The 15,306-nt window shown below is 42.9% G+C and overlaps 1 pseudogene; it reads left to right on the plus strand.

Annotated features, from left to right (window-relative positions):
* Window positions 1-4,117: 4,117 nt before the first annotated feature.
* On the plus strand, window positions 4,118-5,315 carry LOC148131726 (uncharacterized; annotated as a pseudogene).
* Window positions 5,316-15,306: the final 9,991 nt, after the last annotated feature.

Genomic DNA, 15,306 nt, shown 5'->3' on the forward strand with positions numbered 1-15,306 from the left:
CTAATTAACATTTCCTTCATCTCCTCCTTGATTATTTTATCTTTAGTAATACCCAAATAGTTTCTTATCATATCCTCATTTACCTCCTTCTTTTTATAAAGATCTTCAAAAATTTACATGCAATTTCTTTTTTCTGTTCTATCCCTTGTTGGGCATCCCCGTTCTCATCTATTAATTGGTAGATTAATCTTTTTTGTTTATCTTTTTTAAGTTTATAGGCCAACCACCTTCCTGGTTTATTGGCCTGTTCAAAAAATATCTGTCTGGCTGTGTTTAACTTTGAAACCATTCCTTCTTGTTTGATTAAATTTAATTTATGTTTAGTTATTATCATCTGTTTTTTTCAATTTGCAATCTTTTGGGGTGTTTTACAGCTGAATTTCTAATTCTTTGATTCTTTGTTCTAATTTATTTTGTTGGGCATATTTTTCTTTATTTCTTTTAGCAGTGTATGATATTGTTGTGCCTCTTATTATTGCCTTCATTGTATCCCAAATATTCTGTTTCGTAGTTGCCTCATTATTATTTTCTTTTTAAAAATAGTCTAATTCCTCATCAAGTTTATTCATAAATTCTTTCTCTTTAATTAGCTGTGTATTTAAGGTCCACCTTTTCCTTGGTTTCTTCCTGCCTTTCCACACTATCTAAATCAGGTTGTGATCTGCCCATTCATTTGGTAAAATTTCAATCTCTTTTAATTCATTTACTAATTCACCATTCATCCACACCATATCGATTCGTGTCCATGATTGGTGAGGGTTGGAGTAAAATGTAAATTGTTTTTTCTCGGGGTTTAATTTCCTCCACATGTCTATCAAATTTAGTTCAATCATCATTTCTTCACATGTTTTTGGTAGTTCTCTTTTTTTCTTCTCCCCCCCACCCCCACTACTATGATCTTTCTGGTGGTCCACAATAGCATTGAAATCCCCCAAGATGCAAATATTCCTTTTATCTAATTCCACTAATTTCCCATGTAATTGTTTAAAAAATTCCTTTTGGTTATCATTAGGGGCATAGATTACCACTAGTAGAATTGGAATTGATTTAATCCAAATTTGTAACACCAGAATTCTTCCACTGGGGTCTATCCAAATTGGCTCTGCTTTCATATCATCTTTCACATATACTGCTATCCCTTTCTTTTTCCTAAAATCTACTGGTGACATATAAAAATTCCCTAGCTTGGGGCATTCTAGATATTTTTCTTCTTCCTTCCTTATATGAGTTTCCTGTAAACATATTATATCTGCATTTTGTTTAATTAATTTGGTTAATATTCTTTTCCTTTTTATCCTAGAGTTTAGGCCATTTATGTTAATTGATAATATTTTTTTTTCTTCATCCATCACCTAATTGACTCTTGCTCTTTGTCTTGTAGTTACTCCTGTCTCTCTTTGTGGCTGATTGTGCATCTTCGGTTCTTCTCTCTCTTGATGTTGTTTATTTTTCGAATTCCTACAATTCCCATCTCTATTTTTTTGGTAGTCTTGGTCGTCTTGCGAATTCATTTCTAACTTGTCTCTACTACTCAATTTTTCATGGCCTATCAATCATTCGTAGAATTCTTGGGCTTTTTCCACGGAGTCTACTTTAATTTTTCTTTCTTCCCAAGTGATTAGCATTCCCTCTGGGATTAGCCATCTAAATATGATACCTTTTGGGTTTAATTGGTTCGCCAAGAATTTATAATCTTGCCTCTGCTCTCTCACTCTTCTTGGGATTTGTTTAAGCACCAAGATTTCTTTTCCTTTTTGTTGTGGCTCCGATTCCTGAGCCTGTGCTGTTAGAGGAAGAGGAAGAGGAAGATGAGGAGAAGGAACTGGGAATGCCTTCCTCCCCAGGACCTTCCTCTCTGGCAATGCCTTCCTCCCTGATAATACCTCAGGTTTCATCAGACAACTGAGAGGAACAGCCTGAGATTAATCAGGAGGAGGGCATATCGGAGCAGCCCCTGACAGGGAGTCAAGTGGATGAATGTTGGCTTGATCCTAGGCAGCGTCGTAGGAAGAAATGTGAGCTGCAACATAGGAGGCGTGGGAGGGTCAGAGAGTGAGCTGAGTCATTGAGACACACCCCACAGGGGATAAAAGTGGGTGTGTTTTCTCCGGAAACTTTGTACGGGACAAAGTTTACTTCTCTTCCAGGTTTCGTTGTGACTGGTCTGCTTTGGAATCTTCAGTGAGTAGTTTTTCTTGTTATCTTTTCAGACTTGGCAGGCAGAGTGTGTTGGAATGCCAAGGACATTATCAGTATAAAGGATTAACTCTGTAAAGTCCAAGTCAGCTTGCCTGCCTGTGTTTGTGTGAGTTTGTTCTTTTTCATCTTTTTTGGAAAGAAAAATGGTGAGACATAACATTTTTGTCCCATACCTGACTTAAACCATCTTTTACCGAAGATGGACCAGCAGCACCAGTTTCAACAAAAGCAGCAAGATGAAAATCAAACTCTACAACAGCAAGTGGCTCAATTAACAGCTCAACGTGCTTTGCTGCAGGCTCATGCAGCTCCTCCTGCCCCTCCCCATCGGAAATGCCCGGTGGCTGTGCCAGATAAGTTTTCTGGGCAGCCTGAGATGTTCCCGGCTTTCATGGGACAGTGCCAGTTATTTATGGCTATGAGGCCAGAGGATTTCCTAGATGACCGGGCTCAGGTGGGGTTTGTGATAAGCCTCCTTTCTGGCTCAGCCGCCAGATGGGCCACACCTTTGTTGCTCCAGAACAGCCCGTTATTAACTGATTACCAGGGTTTTTGGCAACACATGCGCCACATGTATGAAGACCTTATACGAGTGCAGACGGCAGTCAGGCATCTTAAGGATCTTCACCAAGGGAGGCGCCCCCTGCCAGAGTTTATTTCTGAATTTTGGCTTTTATGCCTGGACTCCAACTGGAATGACGCAGCGTTAATGGATGCCTTCCAGGATGGCCTGTCAGATGAGCTGCAGGATGAGTTAGTTCAACTCGATGCTCTGGTGGTGCAATGCTTGCGCATCGATGCACGTCTCCAATGGTGAAAGAACCGTCGCACTGTCCAGGAGCAGCCATCTGCATCTGTACCGCAGCGCTCTGTGCAAACAGTGCCCCGGGTCACCCAATGTGTCATGGACATGGTCGAGGAACCAATGGAATTGGGAGCAGTCAGACCTCTCCTGACGGCTCAGGAGCGAACGCAGAGATGCCAAGGGGGTTTGGGCTTGTATTGTGGGGTGCAGGACTTGGGGGCCACGACTAACTTTATGGACCAGGCCTTTGCGGCCCGTTTTGATGTCCCCTTGGTTCCGGTAGACCCTCCGATGAGGGTCGAGACTATTGATGGGCGGGAACTTATTGCAGGACCCATTAAATTTGCCACCCAGCCTTTGCGCCTAGTCATTGGAGAACATGAGGAGGCGATTCACTTTTATGTCACCACGGACCTCCATTTCCCATTAGTCCTCAGCATAGCTTGGCTTAGGATTTATGATCCTCAGGTGGCATGGTCACAGAACACCATTTCTTTTCCAAGTCTGCAGTGCGTGGACCACTTACGTCACATCTGTGCTGGCCAGGACATCACCGCCTCTGCTGTCTCCATATCTCCTGAATTGACAGACTTCTCGGATGTGTTCAGTGAGAAGGAGGCAGACTGGTTACCCCTGCATCAGCCCTATGATTGCCCAGTGGACCTTCTGCCCAATGTACCACTGCCAAAGGGACGTTTGTACTCCATGTCCAAGCCCGAGCTGGCCGCACTACGGGACTTTTTGGACAAAAACTTGGCCCGAGGGTTCATCCGGCCTTCGTTGTCCCCTCTCTCAGCCTCAGTCCTCTTTGTCAAGAAGAAGAAGGGAGACTTACGCTTGTGCTGTGATTACCGCCGGCTAAACGCCATCACGGTGCGGAATAGCTACCCCTTGCCGCTCATTCCAGAGTTGTTGGAGAGGTTGCGGGAGGCCACTATCGTCACCAAATTCGATCTTTGAGGGGCCTACAACCTGGTGCAGATGCAAGAGGGGGACGAATGGAAGATGGCATTTGGCATCCGATATGGCCATTTTGAGTACACTGTGATGCCGTTTGGGTTGACCAACGCCCCCGCAGTCTTCCAGCACCTGATGAATGACATGTTTCGGTAAATGTTAGATCAGTTCGTGGTGGTGTACCTGAACGATATTCTGATCTATTCCAGGTCCAGGGACAGCCACCTTCACCATGTTTGTCTGGTCCTGCAACGCCTTCGGGAGCACCAACTTTATGTGAAGCTGGAGAAATGTCTCTTCTTCCAGACTTCCATTGAGTTCCTTGGGCACATCATCTCTCCCAAAGGCATCGCTATGGATCTGCATAAGGTGGAGGCCTTATGTAGTTGGGAACCCCCTCATCGCATGAAGGACGTTCAACGCCTATTGGGGTTCGCTAACTATTACCAGACCTTCATCCCAGGTTTTGCCAAGCTGACAGGTCCAATAACCCAGCTCCTTCAAAAGAAGGTCCCGTTCCAGTGGGGGCCCTCGCAGCAACAGGCTTTTGAGGCCCCCAAGAATGCTTTCATTGCAGAACCCATCCTAAGGCACCCTGATCCCCATCATCCTTTTATGGTGGACACGGATGCGTCCAACATGGTTATTGGGGCTGTGTTGTTGCAAGCCCCGGCGGATAGTGTCACTCTTTTTCCCTGTGCTTATTATTCCCGGAAACTCACTCCTTTCGAACGCAATTACACCATCTGGGAAAAAGAGTTGCTGGCTATCAAGGCTGCGTTTGAGGCTTGGCGGCATCATCTCGAGGGGGCCCAACACAAGGTGGATGTCCGGACGGACCATCAGAATTTAGAACACTTGTCAATGGCGAGAAAGTTGAACCAGCGGCAGATCCGGTGGTCGTTGTTTTTTGACTGGTTCAACTTTTCTGTGACCTATATCCCCAGTGGTCACAATCAGAGGGTGGATGCCCTGTCCTGCAAATTTGAGTACCTTTGCCCCAAGGACCCCCTTCCTCCGCGGACGGTGCTGCCAGCAGAATTCTTGGCCGCAGTCCAGGAACCGGTGGATTTGCGGACTCAGGTGCAAGAGGCGCAGCGCCTAGACATTTGGTCACAGCAGAGGATGGGGGAGATTGAATCCAAATCCCCATGGACTTTGGAGGAGGGCTTACTCAAGCATCGGGGCCGGTTGTACGTACCCACGGGGCTGCTTCGAGCCCTTATTATGACTCAGTGTCACGACAACCCTGAAGCCGGCCATTTTGGGTTTTTTAAGACCCTCCATCTTGTAACGCAAACTTTTTGGTGGCCTCGAGTACGGCATGATGTCCACGCCTATGTCACGTCCTATGTACCATGCAGGCAAGCAAAAGCCACGACGGATGCGCCTCCTGGTCTCCTCCAACCTCTGCCAACTCCGGAAAGACCATGGGGAGCAATTTCCATGGACTTCTTGACTCATTGACCATCATCCTCAGGATTTACGACTGTGCTTGTGGTGGTCGACATGTTGACAAAAATGGCCCACTTCATTCCGTGTCATAAATTGCCATTGGCCCGTACTACTACCTGTTTGTTCTTGCAGCATGTTTTTCATCTCCATGGTCTGCCAGACAGGGTAGTTTCTGACCGCGGTGTCCAATTTACAGCCCAATTTTGGAAAAGCCTGATGACCGCGTTACAGGTGCAGGTCTGCTTGTCGTCGGCGCACCATCCAGAAACTGATGGTGGGACGGAGAAGATCATTGGCATTCTCAAACAATATTTGTGTTGTTTTGTAAACCAATGGCAGAACAATTGGGTTGATTATCTCCCTCTGGCGGAGTTTGCATTCAACAACTCCCAGCACACCTCCACCCAAATGACACCATTTTATGCTAATGTGGGGTACCATCCGCAGTTCCTTCCATTGACACTATTAGATTCCCCACTTACCGAGACTCAGGAATTCCTTTCAGAACTACACTCAGTTCAGCAGTTAGTTCGGCAGCAACTGATACGGGCCAAGGAAGATTACAAGCGGTTCGCAGATCGCTCTCGACGGGCGATGCCTCCGCTGGCTGTGGGAGACCATGTGTGGCTGTCCACAAAACATCTTCGGGTCGACCGCCCAATAAAGAAGCTGGACCATCGGTTCATCGGCCCCTTTCCCATCAAGGCGATCATCAACCCCGTAGCCTATTGACTGACTCTATCGCGCTCCATGCAAATCCATCCAGTCTTCCACCATTCCCTTTTGGTCCCTGACGCCCCTTCGTATGATCTCCGACATCCCGCAGCTGATGATCCACCACCTGTACCCGATGACGATGATGCAGTAGATGGCAACGTGGTCAGCATTAGGGATTCCCGCTGGCTGAAAGGACGGTTCCAGTATTTGATCAAGAGGCAGGGGGATGGGCCAGAGGCCCTTTCCTGGGTGGATGCTTCCACGATCCATGCCCCGGACCTTATACGGATGTTCCATGACCATTTTCCCTTGAGACCACATCCTGACTGTCAGACTCAGGGGAAGGGCCCTGCGGTGAGGGATAGTGTTGTGGCTCCAATTCCTGAGCCTGTGCTGTTAGAGGAAGAGGACTCGGAAGATGAGGAGGAGGAACTGGGAATGCCTTCCTCCCCAGGACCTTCCTCTCTGGCAATGCCTTCCTCCCTGATAATACCTCAGGTTTCATCATTCCATTACCCCAGCGACAACACATCACAGAAGCTATTTAATGGGCTCCATCCAGCTCTGCGTTCCCCAGGCCTGCTGGCAGAACCTTCCAGAAGTGCCTTCCAGAAGAGTGTCAGAGTGGGGACTGTTCTAATCTCTGGGGCAAATGATGTTCCAGAGAGAGGGAGCCATCACAGAGAAGGCCTTTCTTCTGGGTCACACCAGGTGTCAGCTATGGAATCATGATTCATTGCTGCCACCTTGCGGGAGAAAGTGGGAGTGGGGTGATATTTATTGAGTAGCTCTTAGTAGACAAAATATAATTCTTTTGATAGTTCAAGGTTAAAGCATGTGGTGCAGAAAGAATTGGAACTTACTTTGGGGGAAACTTTTAATTTTAGAATTCCACACCATGTGCCAGGTGCTGTTCTAATAAAAGTACTTTGAGATGATGTGTGTCTTGGAGTTACTGACAGGAATGGATTTTCCCTGGAATGCTGACACCAGGTATATCTCCCTCAGGGATGGGACCCGCAACATTCCCTGCCTCTCCGCTCTAGTGGGTTGGGTAGTTGTGACCGTCAAGAGACGGTCCCTCAGAAAATCTAGTCATAAAGGGCTTTAAAGGTGACAACCAGCACCTTGAACTGCACCTGGAAGCAAATCAGCAACCAATGCAGCTCCCTCAGGAGAGGTGATACATGTGCACATGGAGGTCTGCACAAAACCATGAAGGCTGCTGTATTTTGCACCAACTGGAGCTTCCGGATGCTCTTCAAGGACGCATTGCAATAGTCAAGACAGAAAGTGATTAGGGCATGAGTGACCAGGAGTAGGAATTGTCAGTCCAGGGTGAAAGCTGAGTAAGAGGAGGAAAAAGAGAGTTTGTAGTCTTTTCCCATTTGGGAAAATTACATGGATGCTGAAGAATAATCCTCTCTAAATAATACTAATAGAATAATCGTTAAATGTTCCTAGGCGGGATGGATGCTTGCTCACCCTGCCTGCCTGACGCTTGCCACTCACTCGCTTGCCCCATCTGCCCGATGCTCGTTCACTCCGCCCGCCTGACGCTCGCCCCACCCAATCACTCCTTAAGGTATTTTTTCCCCTCGCGACAATCAGCTGTTCCTACAATCAGCTGTGCCAGGATTCCCCTCACTGTCTTATTGCTTCGCTCAGGAGGTTTACCTGAGGCCCAGGAAGGCAAAAAATGGAGGGGGGCACAGCCCCCCTGACACCCAGAAGGCCCTGAAACAGAGCCCATGGGGGGGTGCTGCGTGCCCCTCCCTGTCTCCATTTTTTTCCTTCCTGAGCCCCAGGGAAGCCTTCTGGGACCAAAAACGCCCCACCCCAGGAGGCTTCCCTGCTGCCCAGAAGGCCCCAAAAACATGGGGAGGTGCTGCCAAAAAAGCCACACCCACCCAATCACATGGCCACGCCCACTTAGCCACACCCACCTAGCCATGCCCACAGAACCAGTAGTAAAAAAATTTAATCCCACTACTGGTGGGCACCATGACCATCTCTGCTGCAGACCTCACTGCTCAATGTTTATTTAATAAAGTAAGAAACTTCAAAACATAAAGAATCTCAGTGTTTATATAAAGATGGGGAAACAATGGTACCAAACAAAAAAAAGCCTTATCCACTGTATAACTTTCTCCTTCATTATCCAATGATTCAGTCCACAGGCATACATTTCCCTGTCCCTTTGTCAGCTCTATTTCAAAACTTGGCTTTCTCAAACAGGTGGGAAATGAAATTTTACTCCAGATATGAGCAATGTTAAAACCAACTGCAGTTCAGGATTAATGTGTGAAGATCTAATAGTAAAGAAAATCGCAGAAAGGCCCTACACTTAATGTTAGGGAGTGTTCAGGTATACGGATTGCTTCCTTTTTAGGAGGCAAGATATCATCACATTTATTTATTTCTTTATTTATTTTAGTTCGTCAAGCATGTATGAGAAAACAAATGTAAGTATGAACATAGCATATAAACATATAAGTATAAACAGGTATAAGTATATACATAATAAATGAGTACGAATAAATGGGAAGAGTAGGACAGGGACGGTAGGCACGCTGGTGCACTTATGCACGCTCCTTTACAGACCTCTTAGGAGTGGAGTGAGGTCCACAGTAGACAGTTTGAGGTTAAGGTTTTGGGGGGTTGAGGATGTAACAACAGAGTCAGGTAGTGAGTTCCAGGCATTGACCTCTCTGTTGCTGAAGTCGTATTTTCTGCAATCGAGTTTGGAGCGGTTTACTTTGAGTTTGTATCTGTTCTTTGACCATGTGTTATTGTGGTTGAAGCTGAAGTAGTCATTGACAGGTAGAATGTTGTAGCAGACAATTTTGTGTTCAAAGCTTAGATCAGACCATAGGCGGCATAGTTCTAAGTTATCTAGGTCCAAAATTTCAAGGCTGGTACATAAGGTATTCTATTGCAAGCAGAGGAGTGGAGTATTCTTCTCGTGAACTACCTCTGGACTCGTTCAAGTGTATTAATGTCCATTATACAGTGTGGATGTAGATGAGCTGTATTTAAGAATTGGTCTGTCAAAGGCCTGGTTTGCAGTTCAATGTTACGGGAGAAGAAGCTTTGCAAAATTAGGTTAACAACTCTTAATGCCTTTTTGACAATGCTGTTACAGTGAGCTCTGGGGCTTAGATCATTTGAGATGAATAATCCTAGGTCCTTGACAGAGAGAGGGTCATCTACGAGGTCATATCCATCCAGTTTGTATTTAGTGTTTTGATTTTTGTTGTCAATATGTAAGACACAGCATCTGTTAGTTGAGATTTGAAGGTGCCAATTGTTTGACCACTCTGACACATAATCAAAGTTGCTTTGTAGGGCAGCAATATTGTCAGTGGTGTTATTGAAAGACATTGAAAGACAGCAGAAGTCAGTCACTTGGGTACTGAATTATCTTCATCAAGCATTATTTTCTGGGCAAGACCTGACAGGAAGGAGCACAACAGTGTCCCAAGGGATGTACCTGTGATTTTTCACTAACATGTTTTTTTCCAGGTACCTTCTGCATGTGGAGCCCTATAGAAGTTTAGATCTCTAGAGGAGAAGGTACTGATTACAATGAATCACCATTCTGGTCTTTGAGACCTTTTTCTGAAACAACATGGAAGGGATCTTGCATCAGAAGAGGATAAATGCCTCAGGTTACATGGCACAATTTCGGGAGAGGCATGTGCTCCTGAAGGCACCTCTCTCCTTTCCAGGTGAAGCTCAGTATGTCTCTGTCTGAATCAGGAAAGCCACTGGCATTTCCACCTTGTCAGAGTGCTTCACGTTCTTCCAATTCTTGTTCTTGTTCTTGTTTAGAAACAAAAAGGGGATTGATTCAGCCTTATGAATTATGAACCTTCTGGTTCTGCTTCTGATGCTGTTGATGTCCCAGCCAGTCTGTGGGAAGCTTAGAATGAAGTGCCCGCTAAGTTTGGAGGAGGAAGGTAGAAAAAAGCCATGGAGCTATTATAGGCCAGGAGACCATTTCATTAGTGTGGTCACCACTGCAACAATAATATCTCATTTACCATTGTTTTTCAACATGGCTCCTAATATACAATCACATTCGTAAGTCATTCTGTGTGATGGAGTTGCATTCTCCCCATCTGTAGTTCTGATACTCTCTTTCTTTTCTTCATATTTTATTTACCCCTAATGTACAGTATATTGCAGGATCTGTCTAATCTCCCAAATCATTTTAATTTCTATGGCTTCCCTTTTCTGTCTTCTTTACTGTAAGAGTCTGAAATCCAAGGATATGGCAGAAAAATATCTGAAAGAAGTCCAGGTTATTCTCCTCTCTCTATCCAGGCCTTCATTCATCACTTGAATATTAACTTTTGTTTATAGTAATTATTGAAAGGGTTGTAGTTACCCCTGCAAAACCCATTTCCATATGTTTGTAACTGCTCATTTACATCCTACTAAAATGTAGGTTGACTTGATGTTAGAGTTTCTTTTCTGGGTCCCTTATGAAACATTATCTTCATTTTATGATGGCTCTAGTTTTAATGAATTGATGATATTGAATGCTGGTTACTGAAGAAATGAAAATTGGGGTTGCTATAAACAATGATTCTTTGTATTCGTGATTCTTAACTCTGATGGAGAACTATCCGTATTCTCAACACTCATAAAAATTAAATGGCGATAGCCATTTAATTCTGGTTGTGAATCAGTATCGGCTTAAAATTTAATAAGCTTATTGAGGCAAAGAGGAATAAATGTTTTATTATTTCTGTTAATGATGATGACTATAACATGAATATTTTTACAGTAGTTTATCTACTCAACAGTCTAGAATCCTCCACTACATTTTTGCCATTCAAGTTGTAAATAGGAACTCCCAGCTTCTACACAATCTTACTCTTGGACACAACATCCATGACAACTATTTGAACACACTTGGCACTTCAGATGCCTTGCTGGACATGGTCTCTATTGGTGAAGCCAATGTTCCCAACTTCAGCTGTGGAAAGAAAGACAACATTTTTACCCTTCTTGATGGAGCTAAGCGGGATATCTCCATCCAGATGTCAACATTAGTGGGCATCTACAAAGTCCCACAGGTTTGTGTCTGTTTTTCTCTATCTGATAAAGTGAGTAGGGTGGTAGATAAAAAACAGCTCTTGAATTCAACAGAGTAAATAAGATTATATTTACTCTGTTGAATTCAAGAGCTGTTTTTTATCATGAAGAGAAATAAATGCACCCTTAAATTAAAAAATATTTAATCGTTACCAAATTTGTGGCATTTTTAATAGTGAAGAAATCTTTTATTCATGGAAATAATTCCAATGGGTTAGCTTAGGTTCAACTGATAAAACACGAATGTCTTATGGACTCATAGGGATGCTACCATTTTGTTTAAAGAGAAGTACAAACACTTTAGCCAAGATGTTATCTTAGCCTAATATATTCATGATCAAATTAATTTAAAAAGAGGGGGGCAATAGAGCTCCTGGAGAGGACTGAATTAGTTACTGGGTGAACTATTCAAAAAATAACCTAACTGATAGATCCTTCTACTGGCATGTTTACTTAAAAAAATAAGACCACCTACTATATACCGGTTGGGTGGAAGATGGCAATAGTAATTTCTATATATAAAGAGTAGAATTTAAAAAGATCCCCATTATTAGAAACCCGTTCATCTAGTAAATATTATGGCTAAAATATATGCTGGTTTCCTCTTGAGTCAAATTGAGAGTGGGTAGATGAAAAGTGCATTCCTTTCATTAAAACAAGCAAACTTTAGGTAGAGTTAATCCACTGTTAATATTAGCTTTATCTTGAATCATCAAATTACAAAATATCTCAATTGGGGAAACAGTAGTTTTCTTGCTTCAGAGAACTCAGCATAGCATCTGACATGGTGAACATAGAAATATTATGAAGGAAATTTATTGTGTTTAAAATGGAACCCAGACTGTTGACTCTGATCAAAGCGTTTTATACAAGCACTTGTCAGAGGGTGTGGTTTGGGGGCTCAATGGAACCAAGAGAAGTAGGATCAATTCTTACTAGGCAGTGAGACAATGGGACATTTCTGATTGATTGTTATACAACTTAACTGTATAACAACTTACCAGGACTAACAAAGGATTGAAGAAGTATACATACCTAAAGTTCTAAACTTACATGAATGCCTTAGTATATGCTCATGTTATGTAATTATTATCATACTCATAAATTTGATTGTGTCTGATATATAGAAGACTTGACTCCTAACCTCATAATAATTCTCTCAGTATTAATAAATCAAACTAAGTTAAAAATGGTGGTCTTTGGAAAATGATTTCATAACTATAGATGGCTATTAACACATTTCATTATCTAGGTTATTTTTTTTCTGAGACTGGGTTTCGGCTTCCACATCATCAAAGGAACTCAATTAGAGCAATGGCACCAAAATATATTTTTTTAAAAAATCACAGCTATCCATGGTCCTTAACCTCAATGAGCAACCTATAAATATATATAAGGCCAAGGTAACCCCCATGGTCTTATACGGAGCTGCAGTTTGGGGTGTTGGACTGTTATCATTACTAGAATAAACCCAATCAAAGCATCTGAGAAGTATTTGAGGGAGGGATAAAAGGACTTCAGCTGCTCCCCTCAGAGCTGACTTGAGAATTTATGCAATTTGCTCATGGTCTAAAATCAGGGCATATAATTATTAGTGTAAAATTAAAGCTGTAGAAACTGACAGGCTCCCAAATTTGTATTTGGTAGAACAGAGAAAATTTCAGTTAAAGACCTCTTGGAGTGTGCAACTGACAAATTATATTAGATCTTTGGTTTCTCTGTGTCTTGTATAACATAGAATAACAGAGTTGGAAGAGAGCTTGGATGTCTTCTAATCCAACCCTCTGCAGGAAGACACCCTGTGCCATTCCAGACAAATGGTTGCCCAATCTCTTCTCAACAGCCTCTAGTGATGGAGCATCCAGAATAGAATAGAATAGAATAGAATAGAGTAGAGTAGAGTAGAGTAGAGTAGAGTAGAGTAGAGTAGAGTAGAGTAGAGTAGAGTAGAGCTGGAAGGGACCTTGGAGGTCTTCTAGTCCATCCCCCTGTTCAAGCAGGAGAACTTATACCATCTCAGACAAGTGACTGTTCAGTCTCTTCTTAAAAACATCCAGTGGTGGAGTGCCCACAACTTTATGAAGACGGTCGTCCTCATTGTTTAAGAAGTTTCTCCTTAATTCCAGGTTGCTTCTCTCTCCTTGATTCATTTCCAACCATTATTTCTTGTCCTGCCCTCTGGTGCTTTGTAGAATAATTTGGCCCCCTCTTCTTTGTGGCAGCCCCTCAAATAAAATAACTGGAAATAACTGTGTAACTGGATTGCTGCACAAAAATCTGGGATTTCGAAGCAGAGAAAGATATAGCTATCCTCGGGAAAGTTGACACACTGAAAAGGATGACCCGCTAAAATTATACCATCACAATTACCAAGTATTTCAAAACAGAAATAATTCAACATCATAGGATACTATTTACTTTAATAAGATTTGAGCAGATGGACACAGTGAATAAATATAGAACATTTACCAAGTTTCTTATAATGAACAGACTTGTATTTGCAGAGCTCCAGAGATAGAAGAATTGTATATTTATTCTATTTGAATATATGGTCTTATTAATATAATGATTTTGTCAACTCAAAAATATTTCTCTGGTCTTTTAGAGTTGCCAGTAGAAAGGGAGTGGGAGGCGGAGTAGAGCATTCCTTAAATGCTTTCATAGATAATTTCTAGGCGACCGAAGCTTCTGGCGGGCAAGATTATTACTGGAGAGCATGATTGATGACTCTTGGCTATGGATGTGTCCCATTGGAGAATATACACACAGGGGGTGGGGGAAGACCAGGGTCAAGGGGGAAATGAATGACGTGTCTCAGAGTTGGCTGCACTCAGGTAGCACCCGCATGTTCACTCCTAATAAATCTTCTTTAACCCCTGAGAGATGAGGCTAGAGACTCCTGATTTAAATGGGGGTGGATGCTGGAGCCCAGGCAGATTTCTATATTCTATATCTTGATACGGCCAAACGATTAATCAACAATAAACTATTTAAAAATAAGCTTGAGAACCAAGTGTATTAGCTAAAAGCAAATATTTTGGACTTCATCTGACATCCAAATATAATATAGCATTCTTTATTACTTTTTCAAGATGAGTTACGCAACTGGTTCGATGGCTCTTAGTGATAAAAGTCAATTCCCTTTTTTCCACTGGATGGTGCCCAAAGAAGGGATCCAGTACCCAGGAATTATCCAACTGCTCATCAATTTCAGATGGACCTTGATTGGTCTCTTTGCTTCAGACACAGAGAATGGAGAGAATTTCATGAAGACTTTTACTCTTTTGCTAGTCAGGCATGGAATTTGTGTTGTTATATCACAACAATTCTCAAAAACTGGACATGCATCAACCCTCAGGGATGCCCTCTCTAAGTGGAGACAAGTCAATGTCTTTGTTCACTTCACAGAATATGATTCCTTTGGGGACAGAATTCTTTTTTTCCATTCAACCCTTGAAGGTTTGCCAGGACCCATTGAAGGGAAAATCTGGATCATCTCACCCCTTGTGAAACTGGCAATGAGAAGGCACAGATTTTTCAAATATGTCCATAGTATTTGGAACTTTGTTGTCAGGGATAAAGAAAGACTTGAGGAGGATGGCTTTGAACCTGTTCTCTTTGTACAACCTCAGTTTCAGGAGCAGTCTTTTCATTGTTCTTTTTCAAAGCAGTTTTTTTCTGTCAAGGGCCGAAGAAAATGCATCCAGAAAGCACCACTGGAAACTCAAGAGAAAAGGAACAGCATCAAGATAGCAAATGATCACCATGTTTACAATATTATTAAGACTCTGGCCCATGCCTTGAGTGCTGCGTATTCATCCAGATCCAGGTGGATAAGGAAGGCAGGCGAGGACAGGTTGGTGGCTTCACGGCTGCAGCCATGGCAGGTATGGGGTCCAGACAAGGATACATCAAAGCTAGTTCCTTTGGAGAAGGAATACAATGAGAGTGAAGAGAACCTTCTCAGCTTCCAAGTGCCACAAAAGACCAACAGGTTAGGCAAATCTAACTGTTGGGGGCATAGTGTTCCATAGTGTTCATATATATATATATAATTATATATATAT

This window comes from Notechis scutatus, chromosome 2 (assembly GCF_049901735.1).
Source record: "Notechis scutatus isolate UNSWTSFEM ecotype Mainland chromosome 2, rNotScu1.2, whole genome shotgun sequence".
Classification (NCBI taxonomy): Eukaryota; Metazoa; Chordata; class Lepidosauria; order Squamata; family Elapidae; genus Notechis; species Notechis scutatus.